Genomic DNA, 14141 nt, shown 5'->3' with positions numbered 1-14141 from the left:
GCAGAATGGCTGAGAGTGAGAGACCCGCTGTTTTGTATGGCATTCAGCCGTACATGTTTGAACCGGAATCAGACCCAGATGATGAAGAGACTCCGGCAGAAGAAACACAATTGAGAATGGAGCAGGACGTCTCTGAATGGTTATTTGATACATTTATGTACTTATAGAGTTTTAATCGCGTCCCCTTTGCAATTATGGATGTGCAACACACACACACACACACTGTGATAACGTTCGCGCAATTTTTTGAAACTACAAACACAAATACTGTGATAACGTTTGCTAAGTACAAACGAAATTATATTTATGCGAGGGAACGGTTGCGTCATGTTGACATTACTTGTCGTACAGGTGCTTATGTGGCAAATGTGAGAAGATGGCTACAGAACCAGAAAATATATGCTGCAGGGAAATAGAACAGGTATTAATTTATTTACATTTGTAATTGTTGCAAAAAATAATACGTGACATAAAACTGTCTGACGCTATTTGTTGTATCAAAGGTTACAAACGGATGAAACAACTTCAAGTCACTCCATCATGTATGGTAGACCATCCCGGAAAACATACACAGTTTTTAATACAATATCTTTAAAAAATATATATATATACGTGTGGATACACACTATACAAACAAGGTTTAAATTATATACACAGACATTCTACGACGACAACAACAACTTTAGACGCATTTGTTATTGAATTGGCTGACATCGACTGAAATGACTATTTGCTCAAAAAACATTAAATACACTTAACTTACTTCTTCTGGAGGTGACGTTGGATCGTGAACAGTAGGCAACGATCCACACTTGAGGATTAACTTTGAAGCAAGACCTGCTTTGAATTGACCCTCGTTCTCAAAACAGTCAGTCAAAAAATGATTCGCGCGAACATAAACGTATTTTGGAATTTTGAGTGGCGCCTTTCCTTCGTAAATAAAATCCATCCACTGCGTTTTCAGTGGCTCTGATGTCGGAAGTAAGTGAAAACTACTATGTTCATTATTACATCCCACAACAGAACACTAATGTTTCTTAGGAGATATTACCGGAGATATTATACTTTAAGTCATGACCTTAGTATTTTTTTAAATTCAATAATTAATTATGTATAAACAACATGGTAACACCAATACATATTTGCATTACCATATAAAAAACAGGTAATAAACATGAAACATAAGGAATAGTCTGTAGTCATTTCAATGATTGAGGATCAATTTAGAATACTATATATCCATTTCTGACCATTATTTATTCATATCACACATTTAAGCCAATATTTTTAAAAACACCACGGCGTACACTATCCGTCCTCATGGCGTCAGACATCAGTACATGATTGCTAAATGATTTTTAAAAGATGCTGTCTGGCTATCTGAGAATTCATAATAAGTTTTGGGATCATTATTTTTTCGGTAGTATTACAGTACACAATGTGCCAGGGGTGAGGCCAGAAACGTTAAAATGGGTGGGCCTTCACAAACTTCTTCTCCTGTTTATTGGACAGATAAGGAGTATGTTTTGTTTCTTTTATTTGATTCATAGGGAAGTTTGTTTATTGTTATGGCATTAGCTCACCCCTGAAGATTTTTCTTCCAAACTTTTTATTTTATTTTTTATACAAATTGTTTTTTTACAAAACAAGAATACCGCTATGAAAACAAACAAGAGAACAAGAATAGAAAAATGGGTAATTTTGTCATTTATGTTACACCCTGACCTAGACCAGGGACCGTAACAGTCTGCTTTCACTTTAAAACCTAATGCATGGATCTATTATATTGACACACACCTGATATTTTCTTAACTATTTCCTACACTTAACTGTCTCTTAGACATAACTGACTATGTTTACATGGATACTCGTCAATACGGGCAATTTGACAATTTTGTGTAAACTTGCGTATTGTCTGAGAGACGGCTTTCTGAGCGTGCGCATCAAAACAATCTATCACAGTGCACGACTCATGATCTTTTCTTTAGAATTATTTATACATTATTATTCATATTAATCATGAATCTGTTGATTTTTTTTAAATCTCTTTGCCACTTCTATAATTCAAAGTAAAATTAAAACCACAAATCCCTTTACATTAAGGTTTATAAATGTCAATATGAGCTGCTGGGTCACTGGTTTAAATGAACTCAAAATTTTAAGGCAACCAGGCTAGACTAAGTTAACCCAACAAATTATTTTTATAGTGTGATTGTGTCTTTAATCATTCCTGTGCATGAAATACACTTTCATTTAACAATAAAATTTTCAAATGAAAATAACATTTTCTAAAGTATGTCTTCATGTTCTGTTTTCACTGGAGGAAAACAACTGTAGTGTGATGAGGGGTGAACGCAGCGAAAACTTTACAGTGGCCAAAGTTTCAAAACGGACGTATGTATAATGAACCCATAGCTGGAGACGGAGTAGAATCCATTGTGCAGAGGTTTATTGTCAAACAAACTAAGAATGAACAATACAAGACAGCAGGCAAAAGACATAGTCAAAGTCCAGGCAAGGTTCAAAAACAAAGCAAGCAGGCAACAGGCTAAATCCAAAACAGTAGACAAAACAGTAAATCCAAAAACAGTCTAAAGGATCAAGACACATGCAATAGGCAGAGATATTAAACGCTTGGTAAGGCAGAGTTAACATGCATTTGCAAAGTATTCAGAGAAGCACATGGCTTATAAGGCTACAAACAGGAAGTGAGAATGCAAACAGGAAGAACCACTAAAACTCAGGTGATGGTTTCCTCTGCTGGAGGGATGAACTTTATATTTATATTTTCAAATCCGTTAAAGGATTATTAGGCTGCATAAATTAGGTCAGCCGGAACCAGGAACACTTCCTATAACACCAGATGTACTCGTTGCATCAGAAGAAGAATGGCATCTACGCTAATATTAGTCTTTCTGTTTATCCCGAGGTTTACTGTAGTCAACCAGATCCGGGCTGTATCCAGGTGAGACCAAGGACCTGCGCCTTGACATGACCACAACACAGCCCTGAAGTATCAGCAGAGATCGAGTCAACTAGATCATCCATTGTGAAGACATCATCAACACGACAGCCAGTGCCACAGTTCCTCAACAAACCGTCCATACCGGCGTGATGAATACAATCCTCAACTGGATGGAACTGAAATAAATACTTTGATTGCTGCGATCCTATCAGACTTATGATAGCAACCTGATTGTAACAAAGCACTGTTCGCCAGAGGAGAACTGGCCCCCCGACTAAGCCTGGTTTCTCCCAAGGTTTTTTTCTCCATTTTAACACCTATTTGCCACTTGTTTGCCAACTGATGTCAGTTTGTCCTGTTTGAGTTTGGGTTCCTTGCCGCTGTCGCCTTTGGCTTGCTTAGCTGGGGACACTTGACATTTGACTTGACATTTGATATTCAACAGTATTCTTGACATTTATTCAACAGTGCTTCTGATCTGCCTGCATTGACACTATATTGCGGTGCAGCCAAAATTATGTACCAGTTATCAATGTAAAGCTGCTTTGATACAATCTGCATTGTAAAAAGCACTATATAAATAAATTTGACTTGACTGACTTGTGCATGGGCTGAACTGTTACAGTATGATGGAGAATTTCTGTGCCAAAGGACTACTCTCGGTTTTGGTACAGGATTCTGAGAGTTTTTTTCAAGTGAGTCCTGTATAACGTCAAAAGAGAGCAGAATTCCTTGTATATGCACTTCTCCCTGATAAGTGTGCACACACACATCACCCAGAGCAAGAGCAAGAACATGCCCATCAACGCGTTTCGTTCGGGATACGGAAGCCGAGAGATTTTTCAACAATGGCTGTGTCCCAATTCAAGGGCTTGTAAGGACTTAGCCTATTTATTAGCTCAATTTAATTGTTACAGGGAATAAGAATTGAATCAACTGTAAATGATTCACTGTAAATGATTCAGAATTAATATTTAACACTTCATCAATTATTCGTCCAGCGAAAATTGAGGTTAGAGTATTTTACCAATTCTGGATAAAATATTATTCTGCGGCCAACAGTAACAATATTTTATTATGATTATTGTTATTATTGTAATTATTATATTATAAGCAAGAGGTAACTTGATCTTTGAGTTTAAGACAGTAATTTGATACACAGCACAAGAAACTCGTATATGTGAAAATCAAAACAAGATTTATTGACTACTTCTAATGATTACAGGAAACTAAGGCTAAACACACACACACACACACACACACACACACATTCGCGGAGTTGATGAGTTATGAAAAGTCCCAAGTTCAGTGCTAACTTAACTCATAACCTGAGGGAAATCACAAAAGCAGAGCTTTGGCTTGATTCTTTAGGTTTAAAGGAGTTTCACCAGTTTCCAGCAAGAGAGAGAAGTTTGCTTGTACCTGCGTTTGCTGTGACAGCTGAGGTAATCGGGTTGTTCCGTGACTCGTGTACAGCGGAATCCCGTTCTGGATTGGCTGTCTTTCAGGTGACGTCTTCTCGGGAAAGCCCTGTGGGTTGCGCGGAAGCTTTGAAGGATGCTGCTGGCTGGTGTGGTGCCCTGTTCTGAGCGCCTGGCTTGAGCGGCTCTCTTCTTGGGAGACTTTGGTCAGATATTTCACAGAGGGTTGCGGAGTCTGGATGTGACGGCTGTCGAATGATCAGCGGCGCAGCTCGTGGTTGAAATCGGGTGTTCGATGGAAAATCAGCCCCGGTCAATCAGTTATCAATGACCCATGCGACTTTTCCGCCGTGGTCAAAGTAGCGGTGTTTCGGCTACCGGCTTCTGACCGATTTCGAGCGATTTCTGACCGACTTCTGACTTCCAGCTTCTGACATTAGCTTGTTCGGACAGCATAGTTTTAAGGGAGCGATCCTCCAATGAGACGTTGCTACGGAGATTAGACACGCCTCGTCTATTGTCTATTGATCACATCGCGTGATATCTGCAGAACATTCTCCTGTTTTATTAACAACTTTATAAAGTTTCTTAATATTTTCCTGATACTGAATTTCAATGTTTCATTCACACAGAATTACAGAGAATTATAAATTCTGCATTTAGAACTCAAACATGACACACTTCTTACACACATATTACTAGACTGACCTAATTAAAACAATGATTACAATAATGCATTTGAAGAAAACCCACATATTGAATACATTGAATAGACATGTTAGTAATTACATCATGGCATGTATTATTCTGTATATAGTTAATACTTTAAGTAATCGACAATTGTCCCTTTTGAGATTCAAGATTGAGTCCTTAAGCATAGTTTAAACTTTGACCGGAGTCACGAGTGACCGGGTCACGATGGACGGTCAACACAAGGGAGGTATTGATAGGACAGATTCGTCTTTAAATCCGTTGATGGGTATTTTCCTGTTCCGTCCGATAATACAAGAGGGTTTTGTGAGAGAATCAATAGATTTAATGTGATCAAATCCACGTGATGGGTTCTGATTAGTTTATTGCTGATGAGCTAAGAAGTCCTTTAGACAGAGTCCTTTGTTAAAAGAAGTCACGTCCTCACTTCTGTTAAGGCTAGGCGTTTCCTGTCAGGAAATGGATCTTTTGGACCAAATGAAGCTTTGTTCAATCATGTTGTTCATTGATAAAGTCATTGGTAAGTTCTGTCGAGCAATGCCCTACAGGCTGCACCCTTTGAAGGCTGCATACATCATCGGTCTCATTTAAGAAAAATAACTGTTAGATTGCAACGCAAGAAAGAAATTACAGTATTTTACACCTCACAATGAACATCAGTCAATATTATTATTGTTACTTTTCTTAAATATGACATCGTTGATGAAGCATTGATGAAGCCTTCAAATACGATCTCTGAAGGATGCAGCCTCCGAAATGAGACTCCTGTCACCAAAGGAGTGTTTTTTTTGATTGTGAGGGAAAGATGACCTTTTCAGCTTCCCAAAGAACCCAGCATTAAGGGAACAGTGGATGAAGTTGGTTTTTCCGAGGCAGCAACGGAGTTGCATATGTTTGTTTGTTCTCGGGAATTCAATGATGAATACTTTGTCCCAGTTCAGTGCTGGATTTGCAGATGCAGGTGGTGAGTAAAACTGCATCAGATGTCTGTGTTTTGTTGGCAATCGGTGCACAAGTGCATATAATGTAAACAACACAAACACTTTTGTTCCCTTTTTATTTATAATGGATGTCGCAGCATGCGATCTCTACACAAAAGCTGTGCCCGCTCGTGACTCTTTAGCTCCACCCACGGCACTGACAGCAGACATGCCTCCAGGATCTTGTTTTTTTTCCGGAAAGACTCAGTTTAGCGTATCTATCTTTTATAAATATGACAAAAATTAAGCGTCAGCGTTAGTTCAGGCAGGCCTTGTAGTCAAGCTCCGCTATCAGCTGATTCTCAAATTCCAACCCCACCCATATCAGCTGATCCAATTTCTATGGACTCCATTGGCAACTCTAAAATAAGGCGCATTACTTAAGCGCAGCTTCCGTGTCTTTGCCTGCTTGGCTGCTTCCACTGCACGCTGCTTGCAACCCACCTCCTCCCCAGCTCCTCCTTGTGTATAACTTAATCAGTGTCATTCTGTTGTCATTGATGCATGCTCTGTTCTCAATAGGGGGATTTTCTGCTGCTCTCCCAGTTAAAAAATGGGAGGTTGTCCCCAGAAGCTGCTGCTGTTCCCGGTCTTGGCTTTCATGGAGCTCATGAAAGGACGGGGAATTTAGAACAGAGCCATACCGCCAAATTGTAACTTTAGAAAAATATGCAAATAAAAAATTGACTAAATTTTGTCTCTTGTAATTTTTGACTTAAGTGGTCCTGACTGAACTAAAGACTTGAAGATATGAAGGATGCATTGTTGCTCTATATGAACTCAAGATTAACATGAGATTGGCAGAAACTGTGTGTGAAACCCCTCCTATAACTGCCCTAATTAACTAAGGCCTAAACCGGGCCAAAAAGTCACACAGGGTATGAATGACTTAGAGATGGACAATATATCCTAAATTGTATATCACAGTTGAACATTCTCTTTATTCCCAAAACATTGTCCAGTCAGGACTTCTAACCCACTAAGCAAAGTTATGTCCAGAAGATGTTTTTTCAACATCTTTACAACAGTGACAATCAAAACTAAAAAAGCTTCTTGCTGCAATGCATGATGGGTGGCTTCATAGTACAAAACTCATTCTTGAGTTTTCTCAAGCTTTTTAGTTTTGATTGTCACCATTGTTGTGAATCATATCCAAAATCTTGATGTCTGTGTGTGACGACATGATACACACTCAAATATCTTGTGCTTTTTATCCACCTTCGGGATAAATTATTATTTTAATGCTATTGCTGCCAAAACTGCCATTTCACAAAATTAAAATCAGAACAATAGATTCTTTCAAACATTTTGTGATGTTTTTGTTATCAACAAGAAGCTGATAACACCTGATCTGTCTTGGCTCTTTGTATATATATATATATATACACTATTAATCGCATTTCACTGAAGTCTATGCAAGCATATTGATCAATGCATCTGAAATGCAACTGCAAATACTGCAATTTACACTGTGCTTGTGATTAAGTCTGTGGGCGGGACCTTGATGCTGTGGCTCCACCTTTAGGATCACTACTGTGCAAACAACGTTATCGGCAACGACTTATTTTTTGGGATATTTTAGCTTCATTTTGCTACAGTGAAAGAAAGCGGAGATGTGTCCCTACCCATGTTTTTGAGAGAACAAATCATGACTTTCTGTGAAACTGGAAATTAGTGTGATTAAAGTGTGATTTATTTTTCCACATAAAATCACAAATAAATATATTTTTATAAACTTCATAATTCCATTTGCATCTGTACAGATTAAAACTAGTAGATACATCTTGTGGATTTAGAGAGAGGTAGAGAGAGACTGATGCTGAGATGAGACACACTGATGCTGGACAATAAACTGTTTCCTTTGTACCAGGAGAGAGTCACATGACTCACATTCACAGCTGAACACAACAATGAACAATTTGATGATGATGATGATGATGAAGATGAAGAACAGTCTCTGCTAATGACAGGAACAGGAAGATGAGCTGAAAAACATCAGAGAATAAAGATGATATCATGCAGTTTATTCATTGTATTAATGTAAAATAGTAACAAATGATCTCTACTCACCATAGACAGAAACATTGAATGTTATGGCTTGTTCAGTTGTAATGTTTGTGATGGTCAGAGATCCAGTTTGATGATCCAGTTTCAGTCTGTCTCTGAATCTCCCATCAAGAACATCATTAAATGTAGAGAAATTTTGTCTCTCAATGCTGATTTTAGCTATGAGAGAGTTTTCAGATCCAAATTTCCACAGAATGACGTTGTCTTCATGTAATTTAGTAACATCAGAGTGTAGAAGCACAGAATCTCCCTCCGTCACAGATAGCATTTCACCAAAAACACCACAAACAGATTTTACACTTGTTGGTTTACAAAGTCTAAAGTAATTTCCATGACTTTTGTAGTTGTTAACATTTACTGCAATTTTCTTTTTAAAAAGGTACTGCAGAGGATTTCCATTTGCACATCATGTAATGCCTACTAAATTAATAAATTGATCTGCAATATAATAATGTTTAAACTTAAGATATTCATAACAGTGAAACAAAACAAAAAATCACTATAGTAATTTTTATTATTTTCCATTACTGTACGGAACCAGAGCACCTAAACAGAGAAGTGAGCACAGACCTGAAACCGAAGAAGATCTCACAGTAATATGTTTGATTTGATCTGTAAAGAACTGCAAATGAAAATCATTTATGACATTTAGCCACAAAAATACATTATAACTTACCAATCAGACACAACAAACAGCACAAAACAAGCATGAAAAACATTTTCTCCAGCAGTTCAGTGAAACGTCTGAGTTAGACTATCTGCACTCAACGCAAGTGAATCCTTCCTCAACAGAGTTCGACCGTCCTAGTTCACACACACACACACTCATTTAACATTGATAATGTTTGAAAGTTGGAACAGCTGGCTATGTTAAATAAGTGTAATATTGCATAAATCTTCCTAGATTTACATTGTAAAATTAAGCTTAATGACTTGAAATGGTTAAAATAGAATGGAAAAACAAACTAAAAAGTTAAAACCATCTTCATGTCACATTACAGCTTGACGCTTGCAGATCAACTGACTCAAACTGAAACCTGCTGCGGTCTGTTTTCTTAGAAACATGTTTTTTTTTATCTGCTGGATGGAGAAGAACATCTTGGTGTGAGTGGCCATTTGTTTTATTTGTGGGTGAAAGGTTTCTTCCTGTTATGAATCTCACCATCTTACTTAACCTCTAAAACTGCTTTACAGTGAAATGAAGAACTGAATCAATCCATCAAAACTTGAAAAACAACCACATTAGACTCACAGGTCAGAGGTTGAACAGGATTATTTCCCATTATGTATTATTAATAATACACAGATTGGCTTGGCACTGGCAAAGAGACAAGAATATCCAAGAAAATGAAGTCTAAATGTTGCACTAGAATTTTTACTGATATGTAGCTTTGATGTGAACCAATGAAACTTTCATAAAAAATCTCACCCCACAAATTTTGAAATAATAGCAATAATTTTCCTAAAAGAGTGAAGGAAAAAGGACATACTATGGGTTATATAGGGGTTTGTTCATTTTAACATACATAGAGATTTTTAACTGTTTTGGTAATTACATCAGTTTGAAAAAGTTATGAGATCAACACCTATAGGAAAGGGTCACATTTTAGGAATCAATGTCTGAATACACATAAAAACAAGATTTTATAGCTTTTGTCTCTTCAGCAGTTTTAATATATTAGAAAGTGTAACAATAAACATATTAGATCTATAGGGGTACTACTACTCCCTCTTGTGTCGTGTATTGGAATAATAATATGAAATATTGGAAACGTATTTATGGAATAAATCAATGTAAGAAATTCTTAATAACTAATTGAATTAAAGGTAAAATGAGGTAACTTAAAAAAATATTAAAGATTATAAAACATTTAAAATTGAAATTACTAGGCCTAATGAATGTGTGTCCTGTAAAAATTAACCAAAACATTAGCTATTCTGGGACTGAAAATTCTTGAATGATGTCTCTCATCAATTCGTATGTGAAAAAACGATTCTAATCAAAGAGAGATATTTTAATATATATTAAAAAAAAAAAAAACATTTTATTATTATTATTATTATTATTATTTTAAATGATAACCATGCAAGTCTTCATGGTAAATTTCTTTATATTGGGGAGATTCTTCACAATTTGAAATGGTAAGAAAGTAATTCTAATTGTTAATTATTTTAAATGGTGGAACTATTTAAAAATAATAAAGCAAAAAGTTTTGTTAAAATCTTTCATTCATATAAACGAACACAGTGGAACCCCCAATAGCTATATCTGTTCTTTGTAGATTTCTTCGTATCTTATGATAGGTTCAGGTTATGTCGGAAATATGCCATTTACGAGTTAAACACACATAAACTCCACCACAGTCGTAATTACTAGTGGGAAACTCTGAATTTTGAGTTGGGGGCGTGTCATGGAAACAGATCACGTGGTTATGGCAAAACGAATCAAGCCCCGGTGCAGGGCTTCACTGTGAGATGTGTTTTGTTATTATTCAAGGCTCCATAACGTCGAACTCAGAGGAACCGGTTTACATGGAAGTCTGAGAAAAGTTTTCCCCTGTCCTGAGGATTATAACACACTACTATCGTATTTGTCATCACTCTGTGTAATCACTTTCATTTACAGATCAATCTCTTGATAGCTCCCCGGTGTTCTCAATGTAAGAAAATGATTATTATGATAAATATAAATATAAAGTCTGTTAAATTTCGGGCATCCAATGCCAAGTCCTATCTATTTGAACAAGGGAATCCTGAAATCCCAAAAAACATGCTTGCCGAATTCACAGTTAAATAACTTATTTTAAATCAGCAACAAAATCTCACACGAGCTGTCCCTTAAATGTTGTTTCTTATGCTCAAATAGCGTTAAAAAGCTTATTTTTCAGGCTACACCAGCCAATGTTTTTGTATTTCTAAGCGCGAGTCTCCGGTTGCTATGGGAACGAGAGCTTTCGGCTTTTTTGGCCTTTTAACTAAGAAGGCGGGACTTATACCGGAGAAAACGTGAAAAAGGCTAGCCTATATGGCTAAGCTTATCGGAGAACACATGTTGAAAAAAAAAGATTATTGCTTGTGTGTTCGCAGTATTTGCGCTCTTCGTGCAAGGTAAGACACTTACTTACATCTTCTTGTAAGTAAACTACGACTAAATAGTTTAAAGGGGCTCTATGTAATAATGACACCCAGTGTTCAAAATAAGTACTGCAGTCCAAATTCAAAATATTGTTTGGCCCGCCCCCTCATTCAAAGACGCGGGTTGCCAGCTTTTACAGCATATGGTTGCCAGCAACAATAGGGAGCGCAACTGACAATGAAAGCTGAGGAGACTTAAACACTGTAAGCTGATGAGTTGATTTATCTGTTTTGATATGCTGTTGTTCATAGAGATATTTAGATGATTCAGAGGCTTTTTAGTAGAGATGCACCGACTGCAATTTTCTTGGCCAATTCCGATTTCCGATTGTTTTGTTAGTGTGATCAGCTGATACCGATTTTTTGCCGATTCCGATTTTCTTTCTAAGAACTATAAATGACAACATATATAAAAAAAATCTACTTTTCTTCAATGCAGTTTTATTTTCATAAAAAAAACAAAACAATTAAAAGTCAGTAATAAAATATAAACAAATCAAATAAATGCAATAGAATAAAGAGCTATGAAACTAAGTTTTTCGGGTTAACTGGGTTTTTATTCAGGTAAGAAATACTACAGAAATGAAAGTAATCAAATGTAAAATAACACATTGTGTTATTTTGCATTGGTTACCTTAATTTCTGTAGTCTTTATTGCAAACAATTCTTACTATTAAAGTTATACAAAGTATTCAGTCAAGAGCAGAAAGTGATTTTCTTTGTCTTTTGTTCTTTGATTAACATGACAGACAGCAGCAGGAATATTGGACTGCTGTCCCTTTAAGAGTCTATGAACGGTGTTCAACGGACCTGATACTGTTACACACAACATGAGTTCACTTTCTTAGCTATTTAATGATTAAAAACTGACAGTGTTTATCTGTGTACTCGCCAAGATTGCCTGTGCCTGGTTTTGACATACTTTTGTATGTATTTGACAGCTAAAGCGAATGAAGGCGCTTATTTTGGTACTTGTGACTCTGTTTGACTTCTGTCTCTGAAGACTGAGCGTGGCTTGTTCGCTTCACTAATATAGATCAGTGGTGTGAGCGCGAATCCTGCGGGAATGACTAAAATTATGCGCAATACAAGCACTGCTTAACCGGAGCGAATGAGACGAGAGAGAGAGAGGAGGCGCCCGCGCGGGTGTGTGTCACTTCACCGTGACAGAGAAGAGAGCGAGAACGCGCAGCTGACGTTATTGCCTGATTCTCTGACCCAGTTTGTTTGCTGGTTTCCATGGTTGCAATACGCGGTGTTTTCCGCCAACTGGCAACCTGTGATGTCTAAATACTATTGTATAAACTGCAGGACATGGTTTTGCACAGACCGAAACAAAAGCAGACATTCCGACACGGAACGCACATTTTCAAAGTAAAATATCTGGCTGTAGCATTGTTTTTCTGAGAAACAAGTAGGTGAACTTAGCATGTTTCCTAAATATCTGCAAACATATTGGGGTATTTTTATGCTTTATTAAAGTAAAAATCTTACATAGAGCCCCTTTAAGACACATGTACCTGTTGTTAGCGAGCCCGTGCAGGGAGTTTGCTACTGGCTGAAAACTTGACAACTATTCCCGCGAAAATGCAACTGCTGTCTGGATGAGAAGCGAAAAAGAAAAAAGCCCTAGATGGATGCATCCCGTGCATTTCTTTCAGGTAGGCTAGCCTATGTTCACAAACCTAAACGTTTTGGCTATTTAAGGGTTATTTATACATTTAACGCTGCATTAATAGTTTGACCACCCTCAACGCATCTGCCTGATTTGATACTAATGAAATTTATGTCATATTATAATTTCAATTATTTTATTGTGTTATGCATTGCGTTTTGAACCATGGTAAAGATATCTGTAGAGCTGTCAATACCAGAAGAGGAGCATCCATGAACCGCACTATTAGACAGTTTTCTATGGATGCATGGTTTGTTAAAACTACTTAAAAATCATAATACAGCATTAGCTACATAATGCTATTCTTGAATCTATGCTTACACAGGATAATATAATACATCAGTCGCTCTGTCTTTGCATGATGTCCACCAGAGCCATGTCCACATATTCTTGTTGAAGAAATTACACTGGCTGTAGCATTTCTGTCACAAAGAAGTGGCCGATTATTATTATTTAACTAATACATTTTTAATCATGGTGGTTGGCTTTGATCGTGCTGTGCCGTCTAACAACAAAAATCAGCAGGCTTTTGGCGCCCTCTGCAGGCATTTGTTATAATATATAATGCATTAACAGTTCAGGAAAAAATTCTTGATGTGTTTAAATGCAGATTAGCTTGTATTGGTTAATTTAGAATAAATCTACAGATGCAAACAGACGGATGGTATTAGGCTTAAAACAAACTAATGTGTAGGGTTAGGGTTAAAAGTTTTCTTTCCATTAGAGTAAAAGACATGGCAGCAAAAATGGACCAAAATCTTAAAATTGTCCACTTCATGAAAGAAGTATTCCAATAACACTTAAAAATTAAAACGATTTATTGATTTGTTCAAAATAAACAAATTATTAGTGAAACTATGTCCCTCTCCTCGGTGAAGTCATTTATTCTAAATATATAGCTACTTGAAAATAGTAGTAGAAAACAAGCACATTGTGGCATAATTTCCTTTGCTGTTGCCTGTTCTTGTGATAAACCTAGTGAATACTAAAGAAGACCATGGTCTCTGTGTGAACTGATTATTTTGTAAAAAATCTGTGGAGTATAAAACAATTGCGTGAGTGTAAGGGAAATCAGAGTTGTCTTAATATATTTAAGGGTTCATTATTTTTTAAATAATTAATTATGAGAAGTGCCCTTTTTTCCACTTGAGCCCCTGCCCCCCAAAATGTCTGTGCACGTCCCTGTT

This window comes from Megalobrama amblycephala, linkage group LG2, assembly GCF_018812025.1.
Source record: "Megalobrama amblycephala isolate DHTTF-2021 linkage group LG2, ASM1881202v1, whole genome shotgun sequence".
In the NCBI taxonomy this organism is placed as follows: domain Eukaryota; kingdom Metazoa; phylum Chordata; class Actinopteri; order Cypriniformes; family Xenocyprididae; genus Megalobrama; species Megalobrama amblycephala.
Note: the sequence above shows the minus strand (reverse complement) of the source record.